Source organism: Equus przewalskii, chromosome 21 (assembly GCF_037783145.1).
Source record: "Equus przewalskii isolate Varuska chromosome 21, EquPr2, whole genome shotgun sequence".
Taxonomy (NCBI): Eukaryota; Metazoa; Chordata; class Mammalia; order Perissodactyla; family Equidae; genus Equus; species Equus przewalskii.
Genome location: NC_091851.1, coordinates 25,978,786 through 25,991,349, shown reverse-complemented (window position 1 = coordinate 25,991,349; position 12,564 = coordinate 25,978,786). Strand labels below are relative to the sequence as shown.

The following is a 12,564-nucleotide window of genomic DNA, read 5'->3' as shown; positions in this document are numbered from 1 at the left end:
TTATTTTTGGAGCCTTTGAGGACAATTTAAAACGATATGTGTGAAGTATTTAGAGCCCTTTGAAAGGAAGGTACTGGGGAAATTAATGGTGTTTTTGCTGTTCTTGGGAAAGCCCTTTGTGGTTCCCGGCAAATAAATTACTTGGAGTGAGTTTTCTAACACCTCCTACTCTGCTCTGTTCACTGAAGTTTTTTTTCTTTTTCTTTTTTTTAAATAACTGCTGTAATACTTCTTTGCTCTGACTTATAAAGATATATATTTTTGGTTTTGGACTTTTGACCTCTTTCTGCTCCCAGGAGAGAAATTTCTATCCGAATAATAAAAGGTGTAAACTGTATGTGTTGCCCCTTTTCTGGGCCTTGGGTAGTTCAGCTGCTAGGGTTAAGAATCAGCAAGCATGTGATTTGTACCTGGTTATGAGGGACATAGGAGATGATTCCCATTCTAAGTGTCTCACACATTACTCTTTTTCATCCCTGTCCCATGCCCTTTTTCTAAGACTTTTCAGCTATCAAATGAACTCTATTGTCTTTGCTATTTTGGGTACAGATATTTGTGGCTATACCTCTTTTCTTTCAAAGACAGAGGATGTTTATCGTCTGCTGTGCTTTAGGTTCCCAGCTGAGTCACCTGCTAAAGAAGAGCCTCCCTCTAGAGAAAGAAAGAATGGAAGAGATAAAAACCACTCACTGGATTTGGAGCCACAGGAGTAGGGAATTAGACTTAGTCGCACCATTAACCAGCAGACTCAGATGAAGAACCTGGATCAGGTTGTTTTTAAGGGCCCTTTTGCCTGGAAAGAAAATGTATGAGATAAGAATTTTCCAATCCAGGGTAGAATTTACAAGAGTGAACAACAGTTTGCCAGACTTCCTACTTGTTCTCCAAGCTTCTCTTGCCCTGTAGCCCTGAAGAACTGGCTCCATCCCTAATATCCTCAACTCAAAGGCCCAGGAGAGACTAGAGTGGTTTGGGGACAAGTGTGGGGTTTAGAACATGCTAGAGTTGTCTGGTCTGAAGCAGTGGGTGGATATGGATGTCAGAAGAATCCCACTTGGTGACAACCTGCAGAGATTATGTAAAGGAAGTCCAGACTGCTCTGACTGATGGCAGGAAACCCCCGTTAGAGCTGGCCCTAGCTGGTCAGAAAGGCAAAGCAGTCAGCATTTATATTTTGTGCCACTTCAGTGGCTGGCAGTCTCCTAGAGACTTGACATCCACAAAGATGAGTCTAATTCAGCCCTTTCCAATTGAGGACACTTAGTCCTGGCAAGAAAAATGGCTTGTTTATTGTCACGTATTAGTAGCAGAGCAGAGACTAAAACTCATTGCTGATTCATTCTATTGCTTTTTCAGTTACATCATGCTATCACTTTTGACATTCCCTAGAGCTACCACATCGATTTTTTCTTCCTATCTTATAGACCACTTCTGATCCCTTTCTCTTAAGGTCAGTTCCAGAGTTTAGCACAATGCTTAGTACATAATAGGCCTTCATCCAATGTTAGTGAGTGAGTGAGTGAACTCACAGTGTGTTCCTAACCTCATTTTCTCAGAGTCAGTTCTCTATTGCTACCTTACCTGATAAACTAATTAATGCTAAATTCTTAATGCATAATAGCATAATCATTTAATGGTCTCAGATAACATTTGCATTTTCACGGGGGCTTTCTGTAGATAGTGTATTCTGGAAAAGGAGTGATTGCAATAGCACTGTGTGGAGCTCTTGGGATGACGCAAGATTGTTGATGTGCCCTCACTCTGTGTCCTACCACAAAGTAGGCAGCTGTGTGCTCTTTTCTCCTGTGGGTTTAGCCCTGGACTGGGCACTGCCAGAGGGTAATGTCTCTGCTAAGATCTCGATGGCTACATGAAAAAGTTTTGGAAGCTAAGGGGTGAGACCCAGGATACAATAGAGCCACACATTAATCGCACCTACCCTGGATGCACTGGGAGTATTTCTGGATCCATTAGTAGGTAGCTGTAACACTCCTCTTCCCTGTTATTTCCCTAAAATGCTGGATATGTGACCCTGTGGGGTTGGTTAGAACTGAAGGGGCATAGTTGGAAAGGAGGGACTTTCTTTCTCCATGTCGGTTGCCATCTGTTTAGCTGATCTTTTCTGAGTGGCAGTGATACTTGCCATAAGTGCGACATGTCTGGTCCTCAAAGGAGCAGGGGGAACTACAAGGAGCTCTTCTTTAAAACAACCACTAGAAGGACTTCAGTTCTCTTACTGATAGACAGAACCAGTCCTGACTTTCCACGTATACTCACTGTCGGCTGCTTCATTGGTCCCCCTACCTCTTGACTCTCATTATCTCAGATCCATTCTGCAAATCGTTCAGTAGCCTGGGCCATCTTCCTAAACACTACTAATGTCAAGTACTCATTACACAGACACCCACAATGGCTCCCTGGTGTGTACCATACCCCTTAACCTGTCTTAAAGGGTCTCTGTGATTCACTATCATTTTATTATGTTTTCTGCCTACAGAACTTTTCTTCCAGGCCCTGCCTGTCCACATTAAACTGATTCTCTCCTGAAATCTTCCCTAAGCACTCCAGATTTACATTTGTGTCTTTTTCTACCCATATGATTGTAAATTTCGTAAGTGCAAGGACCATGGGACATCCTAAAGTAACCTCCTCAGGGCCCAGCACAGAGCAAGGCACATTTAAGTTCACAGGAAATACTTCCTGATTTGATTTAACAAATAGTTGTTTTTGCATTGCAAGAGGCACCAAGGGAAGAGTAGAATGAAATAAAGATAGTTCTTTCAAAAACTGACATGCATTGAGGCATTTGTGCTAGGTATATGGGTAAAGCATAGTTTGAATATTATTTTCTTGGTTAATTTTCCTCAACTATCCCCTTGACCCTTTCTTATCCAGCACGGTAGGGCTGAGCAGAGTGATGTGTATGGAGGCATGGGGCTCCCCATCTTCCTCACAGTCCCCAGATACTCTGCACAATCATGAAGTGTTCACTCAGTGCCTGCCATGTGCAGGACACTGGGCTGGGGATACAGATGGGACCAAAACATGGCCTTGTCCTCCAGGAATTTATAGTAAAGCTTCCCTCAAGTATCCTTGGTTCTGTCCCTGAGCAGTTTCTCCTACTTTCACATCAGTATTTGCCAGCTTTTAGCAGCAGCAGGTTCCCAAACTATCCCCACATGTGTACACCATACACAGCCCTGGGCAGCTCTCATCTTAGGGACCTTGAATGACAGGATTAGGGCGATAGCACTGAATTATCATCTAACATTCTATATATTTTATTTGGTTTATTGTGTCCCCTCCTCTCCTTCCTAGAATATAAGCTCCAGCAGTTCAGGATGTCTCTTATTTACTGCTGTATTCTCAGCTCCTAGAATAATGCTTGGTGCATGATTAGCACTGAATATATGTTTGTTGAATGATGAAGGCATTATTGAATTTTTTTCCTCTAAGTCCAGCAGCACTGTTAATTAGTGTGGCTCTATTAATGATTGTTTCAATCATTCATTCATTTGTTCAAGGAACATTTTTATCCCTCAACACATGCTAATCCCTAAATGCTATTGGTAGAGAGTACACCAGAGAGAAGTGATCTTACAGGGCTTACAACCTAGTTTATGCCAAGAAGAGAAATGGAGTTGAATCTTGCCTAGGTTAAGTTCCAAACTAAATAGATGAACAAGTAAGATATGACTTCACCTCGTTTTTTTTTATTTTGTTTTGCTTTTGTTGCAGACTTCCTAGAGAAGCTGGCCCAGAGCAGGACTGAGAGTGATGACAGGATGGCACAGAAGACTAGGCAGCCCTCAGGTGCTGAAGGGAGGGACAGAGACTGTTAGGTCCGCGTCTCAGCTGGAAGAGTGGGTTGAGTTTGTAACCTCCTTTCCAAGGCAGTATCACAGTGGTTGAGGGCGCTTGGGCACTGAAGCCAAACTCTTTGGGCTCAGAGCCCACCCCAGCCATGTGACCTTAGACAAGGTCCTTAATCTCTGTTCCTCAGTTTCCCCTCTGTAAAATATAGATAGCTGTAGTACCTACCTCACCTTACAGAATTGTGGAGGTTAAATGAGTTATTACGTTTGAGATTCTTTAAATAGTGCTTAAGGGCTACATCGATGTTTGCTGCTATTAATTTTATCACTTACTGTTGAGCATTTTTAACTCACATAATAATGTAAAAAGAAAAGGGAAAGGCAATTTTGTATAGTTTTGGTGGAAAAACTGAGACTCAGAGATTTGTCTTTCCAGAGTCACCAGGCGGGGAAATGAAGCTGCTTGGGCCCAGAATTTACTTAGATTCAGAGTGTTGCTTAGGTCCAAGTGGACTTGAATACAGATCACTAGAGAGAACATTTCTTTAGCAGATATATCATTCTAACTGAGGTTTTATTTTTCCTTTAGATAAAATGCTTACCCTTTTAAGAACATTTTACTTAAAAAAGAGAACAAAAAGAATTGCCCTATATAGATGGGACGACTCTTCATAAGATCACATATCTGCTCCATTTTCAGGGGTTATCTGAATGTCATTCCTTACCTCACCCTTGGCCTTCTCATTACTTGAGCAGAAGTGATCCTATTGCTCCTACCCAGAATTCAGGCTCAGCCATTCCCAGAATACTTCTACAGGGTTCTATAAGCTATCAACTGAATGGAATTCTGTTCCAGCCTTAAAACAAAACAAATTTGGACTAGGAACCGGAAGACTCATTTCTCTGAATATCTCCATCATCTATGAGCTAATTATTAATTGGGCAAGTCACCTGACCTTTCTGAGCCTTTGTTTCCTCATCTCGACAGCAGAGAATAGCCTGTTTATCAGATTACTACAGTGTCAGTATTTTAGAAATTGTGTGGTTCTGAAGGGTAAGCAGTAAGGAACCAGCAGTGAAAGGCAAGCATTCTATGACCCATGGAGCGCAATGAAATTGTCCACTTTACTGTTTGAGGCTGTAGACTTTGGTCGGACTTCTTCTGCCTAGCTCGAGTCACCAGTTTACATGTGTGGTTAACATATAACACCAGTTCATTAGGGTGGCCCATCTCTTTTGCTCCCGATTACTGCAGAGAGAGAGAGAGAAAGCAGGGTTGTTGATGTAAGGGCTAGGAGTCTGAAGATCAGAGAGGGCCTAGATTTTGGATCCACTGAGAAAATGTTGCTGTCCAGGCAACATGATATCCATCTTGGAATCACTGAGTGGGAAAGGACTCTGGCTGGGCTCAGTGAGCTCAGTGTTGCCTCTAGGTTCTCTAGAACCTAGATCCTCAGCACGCAGGACAAGTGACAGTGCCCAGGCTCCATTTACAAAGAACTCACTAACTTGTTAATTATCCATTTTCAGCTGGTTAGCTTGTATGTCTATGCATTTGTTTATGACTGATATTGATGGGGAACAAACATCTTGTAATTTTCCACTGTCCCCAGTCTGCCTAAATTTAATAGAAAATCATTAAAAAGGCAGAGTTGTGGCTGTAGCTTTTCTGGACTCATAAATGTAGTCATGAGGTCCAGGGTGCAATTGGGAGCCTGCAGGTGTCTCTGGAAACCTAAGGTGTGTCAGCATCTTCTTGCTGACAGTAATCAGATCTGATGGCTGCAGGTAGAATGCAGAGGACCCAGAGGAGTGATAACCACTGACATGTAGTGAACAAATTACTGAGAAAGGGGCTCAGACTCCTAGGCCTTAGTGTGTTATACTCTTGCTCCACTGGAGACGCCTGACGGGCTCAAGCTAAATACACATCTTGCTCATATTACATCTTGTCCAAGTAAGATTTTCCATTACTACAACATAGGAGACATTGAGGGCACGGTGATTGCTAAAACCCTACAAGACTGGTTGTCTGGACTTAGTGCTGCCAGGGTCAGAAAGTCATCAGCTTATGATGGCATATAACTGTTGGATTCTTCCTTTAGCTAGCATGCAGTGAAGTCTAATTATGTGCAGGTCATAGCCTCACCTTTTTTCCTCCACATCCACTTGATAATCAAATCCTATTGATCTTGATGTAGACATTTCTCTTGAAAGTGTTCCTCTTTATTCCTATTGCCACTCATATTAATTCAGTTCCTTATCAACTCTTATCTGGGCCATTGCAGTAGCCTCCTCTGGTATTCCTGCCTCTGGTCCTTCCCCCAACTTTATGGTCACTTTCGAAAAATAAATCTGTCTATGTAACTTCTCTGTACTTAGAACTCTTTGTCTTTCCTTCATGTGGCATTCAGGGCCATTAACAATCGAACACAGACTGCCCTTCCAACTACCTTTTTTTTTCCCCTGAGGAAGTTTTACCCTGAGCTAACATCTGTTGCCAATCTTCCTCTCTGTTTTTTTTTTGTTTGTTTGAGGAAGATTAGCCCTGAGCTAACATCTGTGCCACTCTTCCTCTATTTTGTATGTGGGTTGCCACCACGGCATGGCTGATGAGTGGTGTAGGTCCATGCCCAGGATCTGAACCTGTGAACCCAGGCCACCGAAGCAGAGCACACCGAACCTCACCACTATGCCACAGGCCTGGCCCCTATCTTGAGCTCTTTGTTACAAATTTTCCTCTGAAAATGCTGTACTTGTTCACCTCCCTGTGGCTTTGCACATGCCATTCTGTCTAAAAAGTATTAATCCCTGTTCACCCTTTAATACCCAATATAATAAACATTTCCTCATCATTGAAGCCTTTCAGCCTCCAAATTCACCATTGCCATTTTTTACATACAGTATGCTAAATGTTATAATCATTTGTGTGTGTCTTTCACATGAGATTACAAACTTCTTGAGGATGGGCACTGTGTTTCATTCATCTTTTACCTCCAGCACATACCACAATGCCTAGATTATGGTAGGCACTCAGTGTATGCTTATTGAACATGTACAAGGCAGTGTAGAATTCTGCTACCCAGACAGCTTGTGGTTTAGCAAGAAACAAATTGCTTCATCATGCTACTACTCAGAATGGGATAAGTATCATAAGAGAGGCTTTAATATATATATATATATAGTTAAATCACAGATTGAAACACTTGTGTGAGAAGAATCATTTGTAATTGGAATTACCTTTTCTTTTATTGTGGTCAAATACATATAACATAATTATAATTTTAACTGTTCATAAGGATACAATTCAAAGGCATTAAATACATTCACTATGTTATGTAACCATCACCACTATTTACCCCCAAACTTTTTTGTTATCCCCAAGAAAAATTCTGTACTCATTAAATAACTCCCCAATTTCTACTCTCCCCAGCCCCTGGTAGCCTCTATTCTGCTTTCCGTCTCTATGAATTTGCCTATCCTAGGTACCTCATATAAATGCTTATTCTAGATACCTCATATAATATTTGTCCTTCTGTGTATGACTTATTTCACTAAGCATAACGTTTTCAAGGTTGCTTCAGTCAGCAGCTCTAGCCACCCTTTATCATTCATTATTCCAACAAATTCTTATCAGCCTCTGTTAGCAACTTTGCCTCAAGCTAGTAGCCTTAAAGCTTATTCTAACCTTCACGCTCATCAGTTCTTGTGTTGTCCACACCAACCTTCTTCCATTATCCTCTCCTACACCATATTTATACCCTTTTTTCCCTTCACTTTTCCCAGGAATGGAGTTTAGCTATACCATTCATGTCTGATATATTAGTAACTGTCCACTGATGACCCATCTGCTGGCCCATCTCTAGCTACTGTTGGAATTGAGAATCTCTGAGTCATGTTTACCCAAGACCACATTAGCACTTCTTAGTCCTGCATCTACAGATAACCTGAGGTGTAGGGCACATGACAGGGCAGCCACATTATTTATAGTTTTTTCCAAGTGAGCATTCGAGTTGGACTGTTCTGTATTCTAATCTTGACCCGCTGTTTCCTCGCTGTTTAACTTTAACCTTCCCAAACCTCCGTTTCCTTTTCTCTAAAGTGGCAATCGTAACAGTACCCATCTCATAGAGTCATTGGAAAGGATTAAGTGAGTTCATCTGTATAAAACTCTTAGAATAGTTCTTGGCACATGGTAAACTGTGAATTATGGGACCTGTTTCTGGACTTGAATAACTTTACCTGTAACCTGGAGAGAGAGGAGGATTTGTAGAAGATATAATTCATAAGCTAAGTTTTAGAAGATAAGAAGTCAGCATCCCAGTGGATAGAGAAGGGAGAAGGATTCCTGGCAGCAATACATTGAAGAACTATAAGAGAGCGCGACACATTTGTGGAATAGTTTACTCTGACTGAAGGGTGAGATAGAAGTGGGGAGGCAGGAGGAGGTGAGGTGAGGCAGGAAAGATGACCAAGAACAGATCACGAAGAACCTTGTAGATCTCATGGAGGAGTTTAAACTTGATCTTCCATCAGTCTCTCCACCACATAGTGTGGTTCCTCTGTTAAGCAGTCACATAAATGTCTTTAAGAACAGCAGTGGTGAAAAGGGGAAAGAGAGCAGCGAATTGGCCTCAAATGAACTGGCATCTCTTTAAAGCTAATATTCCTCCTTGAGAATACTACATTAATTAAACATGTGCCTTGCAAGATTCATTATTACTTTACTTGTGTTCCCTGTTGGTTATCTCATTCATTAATCTGCTGATTAGTAACCCTGAACTCTTGCCCCTCCCCTTTTTTTGCATTCCGTTTTTAATATACTATGCTGTTCCCCCTGGGATGTAAACTCCAGGACCCGTCCCTGGCTTGCTCATGTTTGTTTTCTTTGCCCCTTGTGCCTGCCTCTGCTATAACATTTGTAGTATGTGTTAAGTAATCCTTAAGGTAACATTTTTATTATGTCATAAAAAGTGCATGGCAAATATATTATAACTCATGGACTTTGTTTAAAAATGAACGGATAATTTATTGAGTGTGTTACATGAGCCTTGCTCCCCTCCCCATTTCAGCTGAGACTTGCTGCTCATTTAGCCTAGTCTCCTATTGAGTGCTCCCACCTTGTGACATGCTGAGAAAGCAGACCCATGGTTGGCTAGAAATGACATCATAGTTTATGTACTCAATAAAAATTTAATTAAGTCATTACAGGAATTGCAGTCATCATTTAACCCTCTGATTTCTTCTGTTTAGTTTATTATTAAACATTCAGTAATACCAGTCACCAAATCCTGATGGCTTATAAAATATCTGCATGAATTTTAATAGCTTAAATAAATGGGAAAATATGAGTAAATGATATAAAAGGAACCTTTTCCTTGTGGCGGTGCTGTATGTATGGGTTTTTATAAAAAGCAAAGCATTATGGAAAGGATAAGAGTTTAATAAGAGAATGCCCAACGCTATCTGGGAAGAGTTTCTCATTGGTTTGTCCATTTGTGTATCCATTGGCAGGGCACCAGCAAACAAAAGCTTAGATGAGGGAATAAAATCCCAGCAGGGGCTCACCAGGGGGAACACAAGAGGAATATTGGCTGCTGGGCTGGCTAGAAGGGCCCAGCCGGGTGAGTCCAGTAGTTCAGGAAGCCACTCTCACCTGTTGCCTGCGGATCATGTGTCTGCACTGATTGAGCTTCCACCCTCTTCCAGGAAGGGCCCTTTTCATGATCTAATCTAGCCTTGGTGATGATATCTAAAAACCATTCCTAGCTGTGGCAGCCTACCATTTCTTAGCTAGAGTTAAGGGGGAGAGGCAGCTTATAGGTCACTGGAGTTAGAATATAGGACCAAGAGGTAGAGGCGCCTTGCTAATAAGGAATTCCACTCCTGCTCTCCATTATTCCTGGGCAGTAGCCAGCCAGAATGCAGGTGCATCCCAGGAGGAGAAAGTGTGTTTGTATGTAAATGGACCTTGCTGGAAAGCAAGAACTGAGGTTTTCAGATTAATGTGTTGGTGATATCTGGAAACGTCCTCCAGATGGTAAAGTAGAATAAGCACTCATCCAGAAATCAGGTTCTAATCCTGGCTCTGACACTAACTTGATGTGTGACCTTGGAGAAGTCCCTTCTCCTTTTTGGGTTTCGGTTCACCATTTCCTCAGAGGGATTGGGCTAGGTGCCCTTCCAGCTCTAAAGCTTACTGGTTTGATGCAACACATAAACTAGCTCTGCTGAGTAAGTTCGGTGAATGTTTACCTCTGAGAGATGCTCCTGCCTTTGTGTTTGGCATCACTGATGTTGTCCATTTATGGCTGTGGTTCTTCTTGTACAATTAGGAGAAAAGCTAGTATGGGAGTGGGGAGAGCCCCTTAACAGGTATCAAGAGGTCTAGGTTGTAGTCCCAACCTCACATTACAGAAGGAATTAATTCAGGCTCTGGCTTGTTTCTTCACTCTTCTTTACACCTTAGCCCATTCTGGAAGATGGTGCAGTAGAAGTTTGGCAGTCTATGTTTCTGAAATTTCAGAAACATGAAAAGTACTCAGCAACAAAAAAAGGAAACAAACAAATGAGTGTCATTGGATAGAACACACTATGTGTAGCACTTAGATCCTTTTAAGGATTCAGTCATTATCAGCATGCCAGGATTAAACCCTGCTCTGGGCCAGGGTTTGGACCAGGTGTTGGAGGTGCTGAGATTAGTCACACAGGGTTCCTTAAGACCTTTGAGTAGCTCACAGACTAGTGGGAGAGACAGGTACATAAGCAACTCTAAATCATGTTGTGCACCTAGGGGGAGAAGTGTGGTCAGAGAGCTCTGGGAAAACAAAGGATGGATGGCTAGTTTGGCCTGGGTTGAAGGTGGGATGGGAAAGGTCACGGATTGCACTTACCAGCTGCATCCAATCTCACATTTTCCAGTCTTGAGCTTCACAGTTCTCTTCCTTTTTGAAAATTATCCATGACTATAAAGTATTGGAACTGGTTTTAGTTTTACATAAACAAACCAGAAGGTATTACTCATAATTCCTTGTATTTGCAGAGCACTTTGCAGCTTACCAAGGCTTTCAGCATGCATTGTTGAATTAATGAATGAATACATGCTAATTCATTTGCTTTTCAAACTAGCCCTGTGTGTAGGACATTTAAAAGACAAGTAAATAGACTTAGGTTACTTGACTTGCCCAAGATCACATCCTATTATATAGCAGAATTATGACTTGAACCCAGTTTTTCTGAGTAAATCCAGATCCTTTCACTACTCCTTTCTGCCCTTCTTCAGAGACCAATTATAAACCACAGGATTAAATCACTCAGTCTTTGATTCATGAGCCAAAGTAAAATTATCCTCCTGGAGGCAGGAACCTGATGGAACATAAGGCTCATGGACTTTAGATTCAGACTGACCTGGATGCTAACCTCAGCTTTATCACTAATTTGCTGTGGGACCTAGGGCAAGTCACTTTACCTGTCTTGAGTGTCAATTTTCTGTGTCTATAAAGTGACTAGAGCATGTCTACCTCTCTGAGTTCTGGTGACAATAAGAGGAGATGATGTCCATAAAGCACCTGGCCCATAACAAGTGCTCAGTAAATGGAGGAGATGACGGTGGGCGTGGTCATGGTCAGGGTTGTTAAGCACAAATCTCATTTTCCATATAAAGTTCCAAGTGACTTTTGGTTATTTCTAAAACCTGTCAGTTTAAATATTCAGTGAGTCCTTACTACGTATTACACGTTACACCAGGCTTTCTGCTGGCATCCCAGAGAGGAATGAAACATGGTCCCTGCGCTCAAGCATATTCCTGGAGGTCAAAGCTTTTATCCTGTTCATGACATTCGGTGAACTGCACTCTAGGCTGTGAAGGCCCTCCTGGCGATTCTCTGAGAGGAATTCTACCAGGGTCTCAAAGTCTCCCTGGAATTGCATTTCTAAAACTGTCTCTTAAAATTAACAGTCTTACTCCTTGAGCCCATCTTATTCTCCCCTCCTGTCCACAGCCTCAGAGGCCCTCCTTTCTCCTCAGCATCTCACTCACAGTCCTGCCTCTCTCCCTCTTCCCACCTTTGACAACTTCGTTCTTTTGTCCTTTTACCACAAGCAGCTCCTTTTTGTGGCCCTTAAGACATTTCCTAACCTGGTCGCAACATACCTTGTCAATGTATTCACCCTCCCTGGCACTCCCCAAACATTCTTTCCCTGCCTCTCTACCTTTGCACACCTTTTCCCTCTGTCTAGAATGTCCTCTCTCCTCCTTCTCATCTCTTGTGTCAGACTCCTCCTCCTCCAAGTTCCACTTAACTAAAGAACTCTTTTCCTCCCCCTGCAAGCAGAGATCATTTGTACTAAAATTCATTTATGGCTCACCACTTTTGGAGTAGAATTTGAGGCAACACGTTGCAGTGTAATTACTTTTTACCTGTCTGTTTTCTCATACTAGACTGTGTACTCCTCCAGTCAGGAAATCGTTTCTTACACTTGGTGTTCTTGGGATCTAGCACAAAGCCTGGCACATAGTTGGGGCTCAGTTTATTAAAGTGAGTTACTGCTTTGTGTAATTTGGCATCAGAACCTAAAAGAAGCTGGTCAAACTGGGAGAATACTGACAGATCAGGGAAATGGGGATGGACTGGCAGTTGACCTGGTAGGGACCCTCTGTCTTTATTCTACTAAGAATTTTCTACTAAGATTCTGTTCTGCTAAGAGCTAAAAGCCAAAGATACATTTTAGTTTCTTCCTCTCTTTCATA

The 12,564-nt window shown here is 42.0% G+C and overlaps 1 protein-coding gene across 2 annotated transcripts in view; it reads left to right on the top strand.

Moving 5' to 3' along the window:
• Positions 1 to 12,564, top strand: part of UQCC1 (ubiquinol-cytochrome c reductase complex assembly factor 1) — a 94,453-nt gene that overhangs the window by 71,009 nt on the left and 10,880 nt on the right. The window lies entirely within an intron of this gene.